This window comes from Chiroxiphia lanceolata, chromosome 3 (assembly GCF_009829145.1).
Source record: "Chiroxiphia lanceolata isolate bChiLan1 chromosome 3, bChiLan1.pri, whole genome shotgun sequence".
Lineage (NCBI taxonomy): Eukaryota > Metazoa > Chordata > Aves > Passeriformes > Pipridae > Chiroxiphia > Chiroxiphia lanceolata.
Window position 1 is genome coordinate 78662668 of NC_045639.1, and position 15290 is coordinate 78677957.

Genomic DNA, 15290 nt, shown 5'->3' on the forward strand with positions numbered 1-15290 from the left:
AAATGAACCTAAGAAATTATTTGTTGTAGTCACCAAACCACTGGGAGGTGACAATAAAACCTGTCTTCTGAGCAGATGATATACCATGCTTGACAGAGGGATGAAAGTTTCCTACAGTGTTGTTTCCAAGCACAGGGACCACATAATACCGTATTTGTCTCTAAAAAAAATAATAATAAAAAAAAATTAAGCATTTTAGATTTATTTTTGCTGCTATTGAAAATACTAGGGACAACACTGAGGGAGTGACCATCTTACACACCTTCAGCATCTAACTACTATTTTTCTTGCTTTAGATGTAGCAATGGTAAACTTTGCTTCCAAATCTGAAACCTATAAAAAAACAGCAGCCCTGAAAATTCTTTCTTGAGTCCCCAGGCTACACTATCTGATACTAAAGCTGCTTGAAATTGTTTGCCGGAGATGAGAGCTGTAGTTGTGTTGATGATCCCTGCCTTCGAAAGCTTTTCAAGATAACAGTCAAGTTCAACTTTTTCTAAGTCTGTCTGAACTTTGGGTATAATCTCTTTAAAGCTCCAACTAAGCTCACCAAGCTTTGCTGGGTTTTCCTTCCCACAACATTTTTTTCCTCACATGTGAAAATCTTCAACAACCTACCAAGGAGGCTGTGAAGAGCCCTTTTTACTTCAAGTTCTCCTCTGACAGAAGAAAGAGACAGAGAGCTCCACAAACCATTTAAAGAAAAAAAAAGTATGTAAGCTTGAAAAATGCTTTGAACATTTCCCACTGCAAGCTTCAGCTATACCACCTTGGCAGATTTTGCTCAGTTTTGCCATGCATAGGTCTGAATGGACTGATCCATGAGGGCATTGGTATTCCACTTAAACAAGTAAATTCAAACCTAGATCACTGTTTTGAATTGTCTCTGACATCTAGGTCCAGTAGTATGGTTTTAACTCACCTTCATGTTTTAAAATGTAAGCTGAGGTGAAAGAAAGATCTATGTCTTCTCTGTACTGTCATGGTTTTAAAGCATGTTTCTATCCAGGAAAAAAAATCTAACACACATCTGGATACAATATCTGAACAGTGGTAGATAGTTGCTCCCATTTGGGAGTTATGCCAGCCAGTGCTGTAGGCTATGCTTCAGGCCCAGCATAGATTCCCCAAGAACCTCAAAAGTGTGAAGCCTAGTATCAATGTATTCTGGAACCATCACTATTACTTCTCTACTCTGAACTAAGGATAAAGGTATCAATTCAATTTTAAAAGTGGTAAGGTACTGGCAACAGCTGAGGCTCAGGAGAGAGGTTTTACAGTTCATATTAACTGGCCAGGAAAAATATGGAAACTTGGCTTTTCCGTGCTTCTGTCCAAGCCTTAATGGCAATAAGAGTCTGATTTGTTTCCTAATTGAATTAGTGCTTGGAAACTGAAAGAGAAGTCATGTGTAAATGGTACAGGTGACTTCAAGACGTCTCTCTGTGTAACTGGAGTAGAAGAAACAGGTAAAGTCAGAAAATGGTCAGGTATTGAACATGCCTTTGGTATAGAATGAAGTTGAATTGTCATATGTTTGTAATATGGATCCTACAATGGGGTTTTTAAGGGTTTTTTCAGGTTTTTTTTTTCAGTATCCTTGAAGAATTGATGAAAAATGGATGAATGCATTTGGACTTTCTCAGCTACAGGCCCAGTTTTACACTGTTCAGTAGAATTGCCAGGTGTATGTCATGAGTTCCATATGGAAAGCAGATTTTCAGTGATGAAAGCATGACTGAATGTTTAAGTTCTTTCAGTCATGAAACACCTTATACATTTACACTAGAAAAAACATTGCTTCTATTTTTAAAGAACTAACTAGGGCAAAATCTGAATCCTCTTTTAATTTCCATCCCTTTAATTCTCCACACTTTTATATTTTTTGACATGTGGATGAAATAGAAAAATATAAAGACAAAGACAATGAGAAGAAACATCCCTTTGTATCATAAAGAATTCTTGAGCAAGGTATGCACCACACACATCTTACTAGCTGTGCCCGTAATTGCTAAACCAGTCTTAATGCAGTCAATTCTAATTGATATGAAACTCTTTAATAGAACCATTCCATGCCAGATAATATTTGTTTCATTGGACTCAAATAATAAATGGAGGAATGGCACTTCTCTTATCTCCATCACTTTATATTTCTGTATAAATCTCTTCTACTGAAAATCTCTGCTACTCATTGTTTACAAATCTTATAAATACATCCTCAGATAGTGTTCAAACATATATAGCTTTTTTAATTCATAAAGAAATTATGCTTTAAATATACTTTTTTTTTCTGTAGAGTATAACCCTAGCATGTCTCAAACTCACCATTTCATTTGCAGGAGGCCTCAATGCCAGAAAAATAGTACTGTTATCTAGAAGATGTATACAATATTGCAATGTATGCTTGTCTCCCAACTCTTAAGAAAAATTGAACAAACAAAAAGAGCTGTCCTAAGCAAATATTTCTAATGCAATGATAATAGCATTCAGATTTACTCTAGACAACATGGATCATAAAACTGTACTAAAATATTTGCTTTTTAGTAAAAGATTTTTCGCTTGTAATGACATATATTCCTTATACTTGTTTTTTGCATATTAATGTTATGTATTTTTTTAAATGTAAGGAGAGTTTATGATATTCATAAGTGTTCTAGAGGCAAAACAAATGATGCTAAAAAATGCTTTATATGAATTTAAAAAGGATAATAAATTAAAAGTAGCCTTACTTTCCAAGGACCTTCACCTTTACCTTAACAAGGCAATGTCAAAGAAAATTACTAAAATTCAAAAAGGAATTTGAGGGATGTACCCAGTCACAACAAGACAAAAAAAAAAAAAAACCACGGAAAGGGTTTCTGAAGATTTTAACCCACAATGGTTTAAAATTTTATCTTTTTTTCTGGTTTTCTTTTTAGCCATTAACTGTTCACTAAGGCCAGAACCTGAAACAGATTGAGACAAAATGCTAGTTCACTGCTGTGCTGAGAGATAGCCCACTGATTTATGGACATAAGCTGTGAAATTTGACTTTTGAACATGAGAAGAAGACAGCACATATCTATTTTCTTCTGAGGCCCTGTGTTCAATCAAAAAGGATTGTAATTATACTTATGTCAACAGAATTATAGTAACAAACCACTATGCTAGAGACATAGCTTACTTTGGAAATGTTGTTCTTTTGTGGATTGAGCTAGCATAAATTTATTGGGAAATCAATAAACAACCATTAGACACACAAGAAGAATATTTTGATAATAAAACCATATTTATACAGGTGTTTTTACTAGTATGACTATAACAGAAACTAGTAACAGGAAAAAACATATTAAACGATTCTAATATATTAACACATATTAGAAAATCTCTGCTCTAGACCAAGCCTGATGGGACATATTTAATTTTAAACTTTTCTACAAAAGTAAAAAAAACTGTAGTGAGGATAATTTGGGATATCCAAAGAAGCTTACACTGTAACTTGGGAGATAACTCACATTTACAGAAACATGGCTGTGCTAATTCATTATATGACTTCCCCAATTATTTTTACATCTACTGGCAAAAAAGAGGTTTTAATTTTTTGTTTGTTTAATTTCGTCTACCTTAAGATATTTTTTTTAGTCATAAGAAAGCTAATATGACAAATGTTTCCATAACAAAAGAAGACCTTAATTTTTTAAGCAGGGAGTTTTTTATATTGGTTAGAACCTCTATATATGTTAGTGAAATTTATTTTACAACAGCATTTTTCTTTTTTTTTGCATGAGGTAGCATAGTTGTTGTTTCCTTACTAGCATGCTTTTGGTTTGCATTTTTTTAGAAACAAGCAGACAATAATGATTAAATTAGAAATACTGACAGAAATAATGAAGTGAAGAAAAGTAAAGAAAAAGTGCAACCTGGTATATTGCTAATCTCTTAAAAATAGATAATTTTATTTAAGAAAACAAACAAGCAAACAAACAAAGCATCTAGCTGCATTTTAAATTCTAAATATATTACATGATCTGGCCTGAAGGAGACTTTACAATCCAGAAAGGACTCTTTCAGACTCATTTATTGATGCAGGAATCCTGAAACACGTACATTTGTACATAGATGCATATATATAAAAATATTACTTTCTTTTCCAAAATTCTACTTCAGAAAGACTTGTGTGAGATTTTCCATGAATACCAAAGAGGAACATTAAATTAATAAAGTGGAAATGCAAATCTGATTAACAGAATTATCTTTTGTATAACACATTTATATTTTGAAACAGCTTGCTACATGATCAGCAACCCAGCAAAATTCAGGAATAATTTGAATCTTATGTAAATAATAAGAATATCTTCTTCTAAGACACAGTGCTAAAAGGTAGTTGAGAAAAGCCTCTATCAATACTATAATGCAATCTATCTCCCATCTTCAACCTTAAACTGAGACAAATCATATGGAATCTTCCCTAGATTGTATTAGCAAGAGTAGGAAGACTACTAAAGACAATGCACTCAAGGAAGAGAAGATCATACTATAAAAGATTGAACTAAAAAACATCCCTGAAACACACCACACAATTTGCTCAGAGATTGTGGTTAAGGGCTGAGAAGTGCTGGGTGACTGTGGTGGTAATGTGATTATTGATAAAAGTGATTTTGATGCAAAAGGAACTCTAAAAATGATACTGCATAGATTTTCAGATAGTCAAGTCTGTTCATATCCTCCTTTGAAACATCATTTCAGAATTCACAGTAGTGTTTAAATGTTTCCCATTCTCGGCTTTAAGTTTTCATGCAGGGGCAAAAGCATATTCAGCATATTCAGTAGCATTCCAAATTATATTGCTAGCAGAAAACACTTCAGTGAAAGAAACTATATGTCAAAACAGATTATTATGCTGTGGAAACCAGGAAAAAGCTACTGGACCACATCTAGTCATGCCTAACCACAAAATCAACAAAGAAGCAGCAGGACCAAGCATGTGGAAGAAAAGTATCTGGACTTGTTCTAAGATGCATGACTCAAACATAAGGGCTAATTGAATCCAAGAACGACCACTGGAGCTAGGACCAGAGAAAAAGAGAACAATCTTAGGCTTCTCTCCAGAAAATGTCATAAAACAGCCAAAATACATTAATTTTTAATGCTACGGGAATGGCTAATCTGTAATTAAAGATTTACGAAAATTAGGACTGCCTAAACAGAAGAATATGGAGTACGAAAGCCTTGACAAAATAATGCAAGGTCAGAGATTAGTGGTTCTATTAGCACAACAAAAGAGCAAGTATCAAAGCAATCTCTGGAACAATTGCAGCAACTAAGTCGCTAAGTGTCAAAAAGGAACAGCCATGCAAAGCAGAGAAAAAGAGACGAGGTTTATGCCGAAAGGAAAACCCAAAATTTCCCTGTCACACTGCTGATCAGCAACATAGCTGATACATGCTCAGCAACACAAGGGAATTCATTCCTGAAAATAAATGTTCTATTAGTGCTGAATGCATGATGTAAAGGAAAGAAAAAATAAAAAGGACTTCAAAGGCAAATGCCATTCCACAGACCAAATCCATATCTGTCTGTGTATGATATTGATGAAAGCTAAATGGAAATGGGGTGATTTGATATGCCGCTGTTGGGATTAGTTCTGATGGCAACAGTATGCTGTCCTGTAACATTAACTGTGTTGCAGCATGATCCAGCTTCCATGTGGTCTACAAGGATCTTGCCTTTCACTGAAATGGGAAATGCATCATCTTCTTAATCAGAAAGGAAAGATGGGGAGAGATGCCAACCTAAATGGTGAAGGGCATTCATTGCCAGTGCTTTCAGCCTAGACCAGTACACAGAGAAGTTGCATTGCCACAGTATCGAGATGGAAATTGTGACTCAGTGAGTCACAGACTATAACTATCTCCCAGCTTCTTCAAAAAGAACAAGCCTCAGTCTGCACCCAAATCGCTGTATCCCCCTTGCCATATTTCATGTCATGAAGCACTCTAAAGGTGGAAAGACACTTTGTGTATTCCCCACCCCTGCACTCCCCAGTCACCAGAGTGAAGAAATATGTCTCTGTGGAGCCATATCTCTTCTAAATACAGTTGGTTGTGATATGCCATGTCAAAAGGGTATCAGCACAGATCCCAGCAGGCTGAATAAGTCATGGCCTGACCACAAGTCTTACTCTTTTCTCTGTATGCATGTGATAGAGAAATAGCTCTAAGAAAAATATGACAGAAGCAAATCAGTATAATAAAAGCAGTGGCTACCTTCTTAACTAACGTGACCCAGATTCTTTCAAGAAAATAATGATTCACAATAGCTATACCTTTAATTCTTTGATGCTGTTTTCCTGCTGAAAAGGGTTTCAAAGCATTTCATCTGCCTAGTGAAAAAGAGAGGCTGCTGACCTTTCCATTTACAATAACCATTCAGAGCGATTCACCTCACCTAAGCTTGGCCCCATACAGAATAGACCTCTAACTCAGCATATTCATTTTGTATCCTTCTTAGAAAATACTGCCTGTATTGAACATTTATTTCAGGATGTGCTGTGTCATTTCTTCATATTGAAGAACTACATGTATATGTTGTTGGCATAAATCATTCTCCTTATGTCTTTGTGTCCTTTATGAAAAATCCTAATTATAAGATGCTGTCTTAATCCCTTTTTTCTTCCTGAGGCTTAGTGTGTTTTGATTATAATGAAATCCATGTTAATTGACCACTCAAAGACTGGGTCTATACTTCAGTCACAAACTTACACATCTCAGCTATTTTTAAAATAGCTGGTCTGTTGTAGCAGTTTAATCAAGACAGTATGGAGTTTAGTGCAGGATAAGCATTTCTCCTCTGTACAGACAGTACAATTGTTATTCTTACAGTGAAATAACATCTAGAAGCTGTCCTTTAAGGTATGCTATTGTAATTGGAACTCAGAGCTTTTTAAGGACATAGTAAGAATAATATAATACAAAAAGTATGAGAAATATTTCTCAAATTATGTATAAGCTCAGGATGTCACTAAACCTCATAAAATAAAAACTGCAAGATGCCTTTTTTGGAAAGCTGTTAGGAATCCCAATTTATGGTTAATATTTAAACCTATCCGTTTTAGTGATAGTACAGGAAAACACAATTATAGAAGAAAGGAACAAAATTATGTATGGAGGTTTCCTAGTCCATTCCCCCAACTTTAGCAACTATAGTATTTTAGAATGGCAATATTAAAATCCTCAAGATACTTTCTAGTTGTCCCCTCTCTTATGTAGAGGCAATGATGTTCAGCACGAGATCTATTTTCTGTAGTCTAGAAGAAAAGGAAAAATAGCATTTGTCAGATTCCATAAAAACTGTGCTTTATAACATCTGTCCAGTGTAAATACACGTGAAATAACATTTGAATCATTTTCAAATATCTGAGACAGAAATTCTTCAACACATCAAGGTTCTATAAAATACCAAAAATATCCATGGAGATTAAATCTCATTTGTTAGTACCCAGAAGGTCAAACTTCACCCAGTTTCATTTAGCCAAGCCATTGATCTATCTTTCCATTTATTAAATAAAAAGAAAGTTTTCACATTCACTGTATTTTACTGGAGTCTGGTGTATGCATTTACTCAAAATAGAGCTATCTTCATGACTATGCGAAGTGGAGGGCTCCAAAGTATATGTTAATTGGTGTTGGAGTTCAAAGCATTTTAATCAACTTACTAAAGATAGGTCTTACTGTCTCTGGATCTGGTCTAAAGATTAAATACTAGCAATGTGATTTTGCTCTGAAGAGGCTTCTGATGTCCTTTTAAAGCATATGGTCATTTCACATTAGATATTTGCTTCACTGTAATTAATTTTTTTCTTTAATTTGAATAAAGTTTATTAAAAAAAAAAGATTGGAATGAATGATGACAATTTCCATAGCCATTTATTTGCCTACAGCACCACTTTTTAGAATTTTCATAATGCAGAAAATGTGATTAGAATAATTTACTGCTCTTTGTGAATAATAAATTATAGAATAATTTCTTATTCACACATCTCTTACAGAATAAGCTTATTTGGTTGTATTGCATTTCATGATATTATGAAGGTATTAGAACTTTTATGGGTTAAAATAAGGGTCCCTGAAGTTTGCTTCAGTACATTTGGTCACATTTAGTACAAGTTTAGTTTAGTACACAGCTATGTTTAGTGCATGTTTAATTAGCTTGGATCTGGATCCTGCTGGATTCCTGGCAATAGTTCCGATGTCTTCTTGGAGAATCTATTATATGTCTTGTTTCTACTTCCTCAGGTTTTATGTTAATTGTCTTCATTTGTTAATATTTAGTCTTGCATAAGATGCCTTATAGCAAAGGGAAAGTTTATTCTCTTTTGGCACTTAATATTAACCCTACATTCCTAAAATCCATTAAGAACCCAATTTTACTGCCCAAATTGCATATGCTACCAGAAAACCAACCCTTCTCTGTTTGTAAACAGCAGGTCTAGTAGGGCCCCACCCCGGGAAACTTGCTTACCAGCTGTCTAAGGCTATCTTCCATACACTCCAGGAACCTCCTAGACAGCCTCCTGTCTGCTGTATTGTTTCCTGCAGACATCTGGCAGGTTAAGTCTCCCACAAGAAAAAGGGCTGGCGATCTCCCCTAAAACACATTTTTCTTTTGTATGAAATTCTTTTACACTCTTTGCCATGACAAAACTCCCCCCAAAAATATTATTACTTTTTAAACTGTGATTCCCAGTGCAATTACTTTGTGGTACTACATATGATTCAGATATGCTCAGCCATCACAGTTGCAGCAGCCACCAGAGCTCAGCTGCGTGACAGGCAGGATACTGCATGAGTCCATGTAGCCCCTCTAACACCACATTTTGGAGCTTACCTGTTTCGTGATAGACAGTTAAGCAGGTGCCAAAAAGGGACTGGATCTCTAACAATCATATCTGGGAAAGAAGTGCTGCCCCTCATACACAATTTTTTAACTAACTAAATAATCCAAGACAAACCTCAAGTTATAGTTTGGTTGATCTCAAGAGCAGCAGCTCATCACTGAACAAAAAGCTTCAGAAGTAACAGGCAGACTGTGGGCAGATTTGACATTAAAGTTTCATTATACTTCTCATCTAGGATAAAACAGAGAATCTATCTATCAATAATATTTTTTTTCTTAACTCCTTTTTTTTCCCTTTGGAAAATAATTATTGAGGTATTGATATTCCAAGTCTTTAAGCTCCTAAGAATATTTGAGATGAAATGGTCACAAGGTGAATATCAAAACAGTTGTATTCACCTACAGAAGCACACACATATATGTGCTCTGCTTCCATTTCCCCTGTCCTTTATCATTTGAGATAAATGAGCTTCATTTCTCATGGAAAAACCCCAGACCTTCTGCTTCTTCACCCTATTTTTCCACTTCAGGGTTTTCTTTTCATTTTGTATTGCTGCTCACTAACTTAGCAGGACAATTGCCCTTCAGTGCAATATGCACATACTATCCTTTCATTAAGGAGCTGCAGTCAAAGATTAGAATGAGAAAAAACCCACATGACTGTGGAATGGATTATCTGGTATTATACCATTAGTATTTCTCCAATGACATTTGCAGATGGACTTTTTAAGTGAAAATTACATGTTAATTAAAAATGTGTTTTATTCTAATAATAATTTTTAAATGTGATCACATTTTTCCACACCATTTCCGATGTTGCACTTTTTTCAGTCACTTTTATTAGATTTTATAGTTTTTGTTTTCTTCCTTTTTTAATCTCTTTATTGACTTTACACGATTAAATAGATTTGCTTTTAGTGTTCAATCTTGATGACTTATTCAAAATTACATTTTTGTACTGTTTTCACAAATGTTGCAAACCAGCTCCAGCCAAGTCTTTTTCAATTAGCATCCGGATCAGCTTTTCCTTCCCTACATAACTTGATCACACAGTTGATATAAAAGCACAGAGAGAGTGGGGAAGGAGGGATAGGAGAGGTAGCCTCTTTTACAGTGAGTAATTCTGATCACACAGCACTTTGACCTATTTTTATTTAACTTGGTAGGAATTTTGCTACTGATTTCAGTGCCTGTTGGTCCAGAGTCTATTACAGAGATTTTTGGTGGGATTTTTTTTTAAAAGCCTACATTATATTATTTACAATGGAAATCAATCTACCAAGAGAAGTCACTTTTAGAGTAAATAAAATAGTGAGCTGTGGAAATGCACATATTTAACCTTTGAAATATCTTTGAAAACCATTATGCTATTCTCACCAGTATCACCTTCAAAGGGCTTACTGTAATAGGAGTGCTTTCTATTTCTTTTTATTTCATTGAAAATTGAAAAAATCAGTGCCATTAAAAGGGCACTTGAGTTTTGATAGTAAAGGAACTATTGGGATTTCTGCCCATTTGATAAGAGGTTAAATATAAAATGTATACCAAGCCTCAGATTACCACCAGACAATCATTTCTACATGTGACACGGGAATTCTTCAAGTTCTTTTATCCAATATTCTAAATGTTATTAGTTCATATAAAAATCATGAACTGTTTTTCCCTGTATACATCAGTGTAGAATTCAAAGGCACTTAGTCACTAATTCTGCTGCTAAAAAACAAAGCAAAAATGCCCTAACTATATGGCATAACAATTTATGTGAACTAACTGTAGGTGATCTGATTATTGTCTGCACTGTGTATAATACTACAATTGTACAGCATGTGTATATGTTTATCCATGCATGTTCACATGTAGTTTGTCTATGCAGTAGCCATGCACACAGCAGTTTCCACTTACATAGGGATTCACCACCCTGAAAGGACCAAGCACAATTGCAACATCTATTTCAAATCAAATAGCTTCACAAACACTAGGCCCTTGGGCTGCACTACTCGGCAGAGCAGGTGTATAGTCTCACCTTCAGACAGAAAATGTGAAGATGATCCGTCTCCTCAAAGGGTTTTTCATTTTCCCCCCAAATACTGATACACTTTAGGGTTTAACCAAAACAAAACATGTACACCAATGAGGTTACACAGCTTCTACTAAAAAGCCTGATCTCATCACTATGTGTATCATCATACTCTACCATTCCCTATTGGGAGGATGTAGGAAAGATAGAGCCAAAGTCTTTCCAGCAATTCACAGTGAAAGGATGAGAAGCAATAGATACTCGATATAAGGAATAGAATTTACAATGAAGGTGGTCAAACCATGGACCAGAGAGAGGTCTAGATGTTGCAACTTATTGATGTAAAATAACGTAATGATAAAAAGCTGATGCAAATGATAAAGCATTTCTGAAGTTCTTACCATGGTGTGTAAGAAGTGTTGCAAAGAATAATTTCGGAAGTATCTCTGCAGAAGCCTCATATTTTCAAAAATAACTAGGTCCCTGAATTCCTCAGGGATCTAATTCCACCTCCCTTTTACTTCCAGAAGTTCCTTCACTTCCAGGAGTTCTCTGCCAAATTAAGGATAATGTGTCAAGATCGAAGTGCATAACAAACAGCTTGGATTGCACAAGCATTGCCTCTCTTGTTGTCTGATGGAATAACAAGAACATGTCTCTGAGAAATGGGCCATTTCCTTTTGCCCATTTGAACTGAAAAGACACTACGTTGAACTGCACACTGAATCTTCTAATATGCATATCATACATTCAAATGAATTAACCACACACAACTAGATAGATCTAGATTTAGGAGACAGAAAGAGTGGGATGAAGCATAGTTCAGCTCAAGACTTGTGGGCACACTTCTTTGTGACTTTCCTTCAAGGGAATTCTCAGGGCTCAGTCCTGTGGAATGCTGAGTTACCTCACCTACCACTAAGATCAAAGGGATTCAAGGGCACTCAGTGCCTCATGGAGTAGAGCTTCAGCCTGTCGACATGTTTAAACTCCAGACACTTATTTTTTAATAAATAAAATAACATTCCCTTCTATGCTCTTCCCGTTCACTAGCACTTTTCTCCTTTCAGGCCTGATTTAGAAAAGTGCTAAGTAAAGCAAACACTTACTCCTTTCCTTTTCCATCACTAATTATCACTGACAGACGTAGAGCCAAATGGCACAGAGGATTTCTTTGACACATGGGTGGTCGTCAGGGTACAGTTCTGAAACACAGTGCTAAATTCATCACTGTATAACAGCAGTCACAGAAGAAAAGCAGAGGGAGGGCAGAGTTATTTTGTAACATTTTTCTAACATTTTTCAGACTTAGAAGTATGTTTCTGTTCAAGAACTCAACTCCTGCTTTATAAAATGTGACATCTATCTCTGCCAGCAGAATAATGGCCTTAACTTATGCATACTAGTTACTGAACTTCTATGATGGGAGGAAAGCAATATCAGAACTGAATTACTCAACCCCCACTACCACCCAAGCTGGTTGAAATGTCATAGCAAGATTCAATCCAACAAGAAAAGACGTTTGTGACATTTGCAGCTCATGTCTCCTGGCCAAGGAACAGCCTCCTTTCCAAGGAACAATGTAGACAGAGGTTCTTCAAAAGTCAGTATAGACCCTTTCTTTCTGTGGTACTTTAATTTGGATGAAAAGCTCTTGTTTGACAATACAGGACAAAAAGGGATAGTTAGAGCACACCTTACCACTGCAGTGAAGCCTAGCACACCATGTGTCACTTTGTAGTCCATGTGCCAAGTTGGATGAGTAAGTCAAAAGGAAGCACCTAAAATGAGAGCACTGAAAGTGAGCTTCATCTCACCTAATGTGAGACAGACAATACTGTTATAATTCTCTCTACCGTCATTAGGAAGAAATAGGAACTTTTAAGAGTTATTTTTCAGTTGTACCATTTAAAAGGTTTCTTTTAGGATGGGACGAGTTACTTTTTTCCATGGACTATGAAAGTGGCTTTGACAAACAATTAATTAATGAATCCAAGAGTCCTCTGTTGCAGCCCTATGACTTCTCTCCTCTGCATATTGAACAGTGGATTCAATTGCACGCTCTGTTATCTGTGTTCCAGTCCAATAGTGAGATAATTTGGGCCAGGAAATGGCTTCTATGGTGAGTCTGTGCAGAAAAAAAAGGACAGTGGAGCACATATATGTATGTTCTCCTGTTAATAAATACTAATGCTGAGCATCTAGGGAACAGGGCCGTGGTAAACAGTAAATAAAACCAATTTTAGTTTCTGAAATGTTCTTTATTATAAGGGAGAAAAGTTTGTTATTTCGATAAAGATGTCAGCTACTTTGATGGCATTACTTTTTAATAACAACATGTTGCTGGGTACAGCATTACATTAAAATCTATGGTCGTACTAGAATTAGGTAATTGCAAGGACCTGAGTCAATGGAGAAAACAGAGTGTTCTTATGTTGAAAAAGTTCCCTACCACATCACTTGTGCATTAGCAACAGGGTCGGGGGTGGAGGAGCTCATTGCTTGCAGAAGGCTGGAAACAGTTACAACATTCCCACTGCCAGAATACTTTATTAATATTCCTTGTCTTACAGCCTGGCAAGTGAAAAACTAGAGACCTGTCATCAATTAGAATGGTGATGATGAGCCAGCCTAAAATAGGCCAATGAACAGGGTAAGTGCCCCTGTGGTTTGTCAATTACCTGAATCATTTGCAGTAGTTTTAGTGTCATCTGCAATGAATACAAATAAAAAGCACATGATGTCTGGAATGCAGCATGTTTAAGATCAGCTTTGGTGTTAACAGAGGAGGGGAAACAACTGACGTTTTAACAGAAATATTGCAGAAGAGGAGCTCTCATTCACATCTCTCTCCCCACCTTCACACATGTTAAATAGACTCCATTCTCTCTGGTGGCCCTGTGCTTTTTATATAGGGTGAAACTTGGTGGAGAAAAGTGCGGTTCTGCCAACCTTGTAGTCTGTATTACAGTGTCACTGACCAAGGTCACCGACCAAGGTCACTGGTCCTTGTCAGTGACTCACCCAGAATGACCAGGGAAATGGGCCAGCAGGACTGAAGGTGAAGGTCACTTCAGGGGACCTCAGCTCACAAAGGCTTTTCTCTTCCCAAAAAAATTCCATTGTAGACAGAAGATGACAACAAGTAGAAGAAAAGTAAGGCAATACAGAAGAGTAAGGCAATACAGTACTCCTGAATCCAGCAAAATTATAAAGAATAATTAAACAAAAATGAAAAAAGATCAAATAAAAGAGGTTGATCTTTTATTGTGTGTTTGTTCAAAAGCTTCTTAGAAACTTCTGTGGTAAATTCCATGAGAAATATTTTACACTGTCTCAGAAAAGATTATACTCTTGTAACAATGAAATTTTATTCTTTATAGAGAAAACAGCTGGACTACCACTCATTTAGTAAATATGTAGACTGATTGCTGTTTTGTTGTTTTATACTTCTCCTTTTCTTTATGTTCTTCCACCCTTCTCCTTTTCTTTATATCCTTCCCTCCCACCTCTCCTTTAATGGCTTCAGAAATCATTATGAAGTTGCAATGACTTGACATTCATAATTATGTATCTAGCCATATTGACATTTTTTCTTATTTAAAAGAATGCATGACTAGCTATTGGCATCTCTTCTAGTTGTCTGCTGTTCTTAGAAGATATTTTGAAATATGTATTTTATGGGGTTTGATAAGCTTCTGAATTTTCAGTAAAATCACTGAACACAATAAATATTTAGAGTACTACAAAGGGACTTGCAAGTCTAGAATCTCCTCCCTTTCTCTTGGTTTTCATATAACCCTGGAGCCTAATCTACTACAAACATCTAATCTTCATTAAGAAATTAACAGTGTAGATGCCTAGAGTCTGGTCACTTAACATGGCTGGCTTCACCATTGCCTAAGTAGTTAGACTGGGATAGAAGAAATGGTTACCTAATTTTCTTCTACACACTCAGCAAATGCATAGTATGCTCCAGCAAAGTTGGCCTCCTTACAAAAAGTAGCTAATTCAGAAGAATTAACACAGAAGCTCAACTCACCTACAGGAAAAGCACAAACTTCATTAGTCTCTCCAGGGCACGTATCACAAACAACAGGCTAGGAGGTCTTGATCGCTAAAATGAAGCAACTATTAGACCTAAAATGGGAGCAGAGATCATTGTTTTGAAAGGACCACTTTAAGACAGTGCTAAAACATCAATTGACTTTATTCTGTATACCAATAACAGTGACTACATCTTCTATAAAGAAAAAAAATTTTAAATACTTAAGATCTTCCAAATTTCTTACAACTTTAGAATGTACAAAACATTCAAAAGACGTCTACAATCATTGGAAACTATTCCCTAAAAAAAATCTCAGAATCCTTAATTCCTGTATAGACATAATATAGAAAC

At 35.8% G+C, this 15290-nt stretch overlaps 1 long non-coding RNA gene across 1 annotated transcript in view; it reads right to left on the bottom strand.

The window, feature by feature from the left end:
- LOC116784998 overlaps positions 1-15013 on the bottom strand; it is a 62988-nt gene extending 47975 nt beyond the window's left edge. Inside the window, exons 1-2 of the long non-coding RNA XR_004356340.1 lie at positions 14934-15013; positions 12593-12672 (exon numbers count right to left, since the gene is read on the bottom strand). This is a non-coding gene — a long non-coding RNA (uncharacterized LOC116784998). The remainder of the gene's footprint in view (positions 1-12592; positions 12673-14933) is intronic.
- Between the last annotated feature and the right edge of the window lie 277 nt (positions 15014-15290).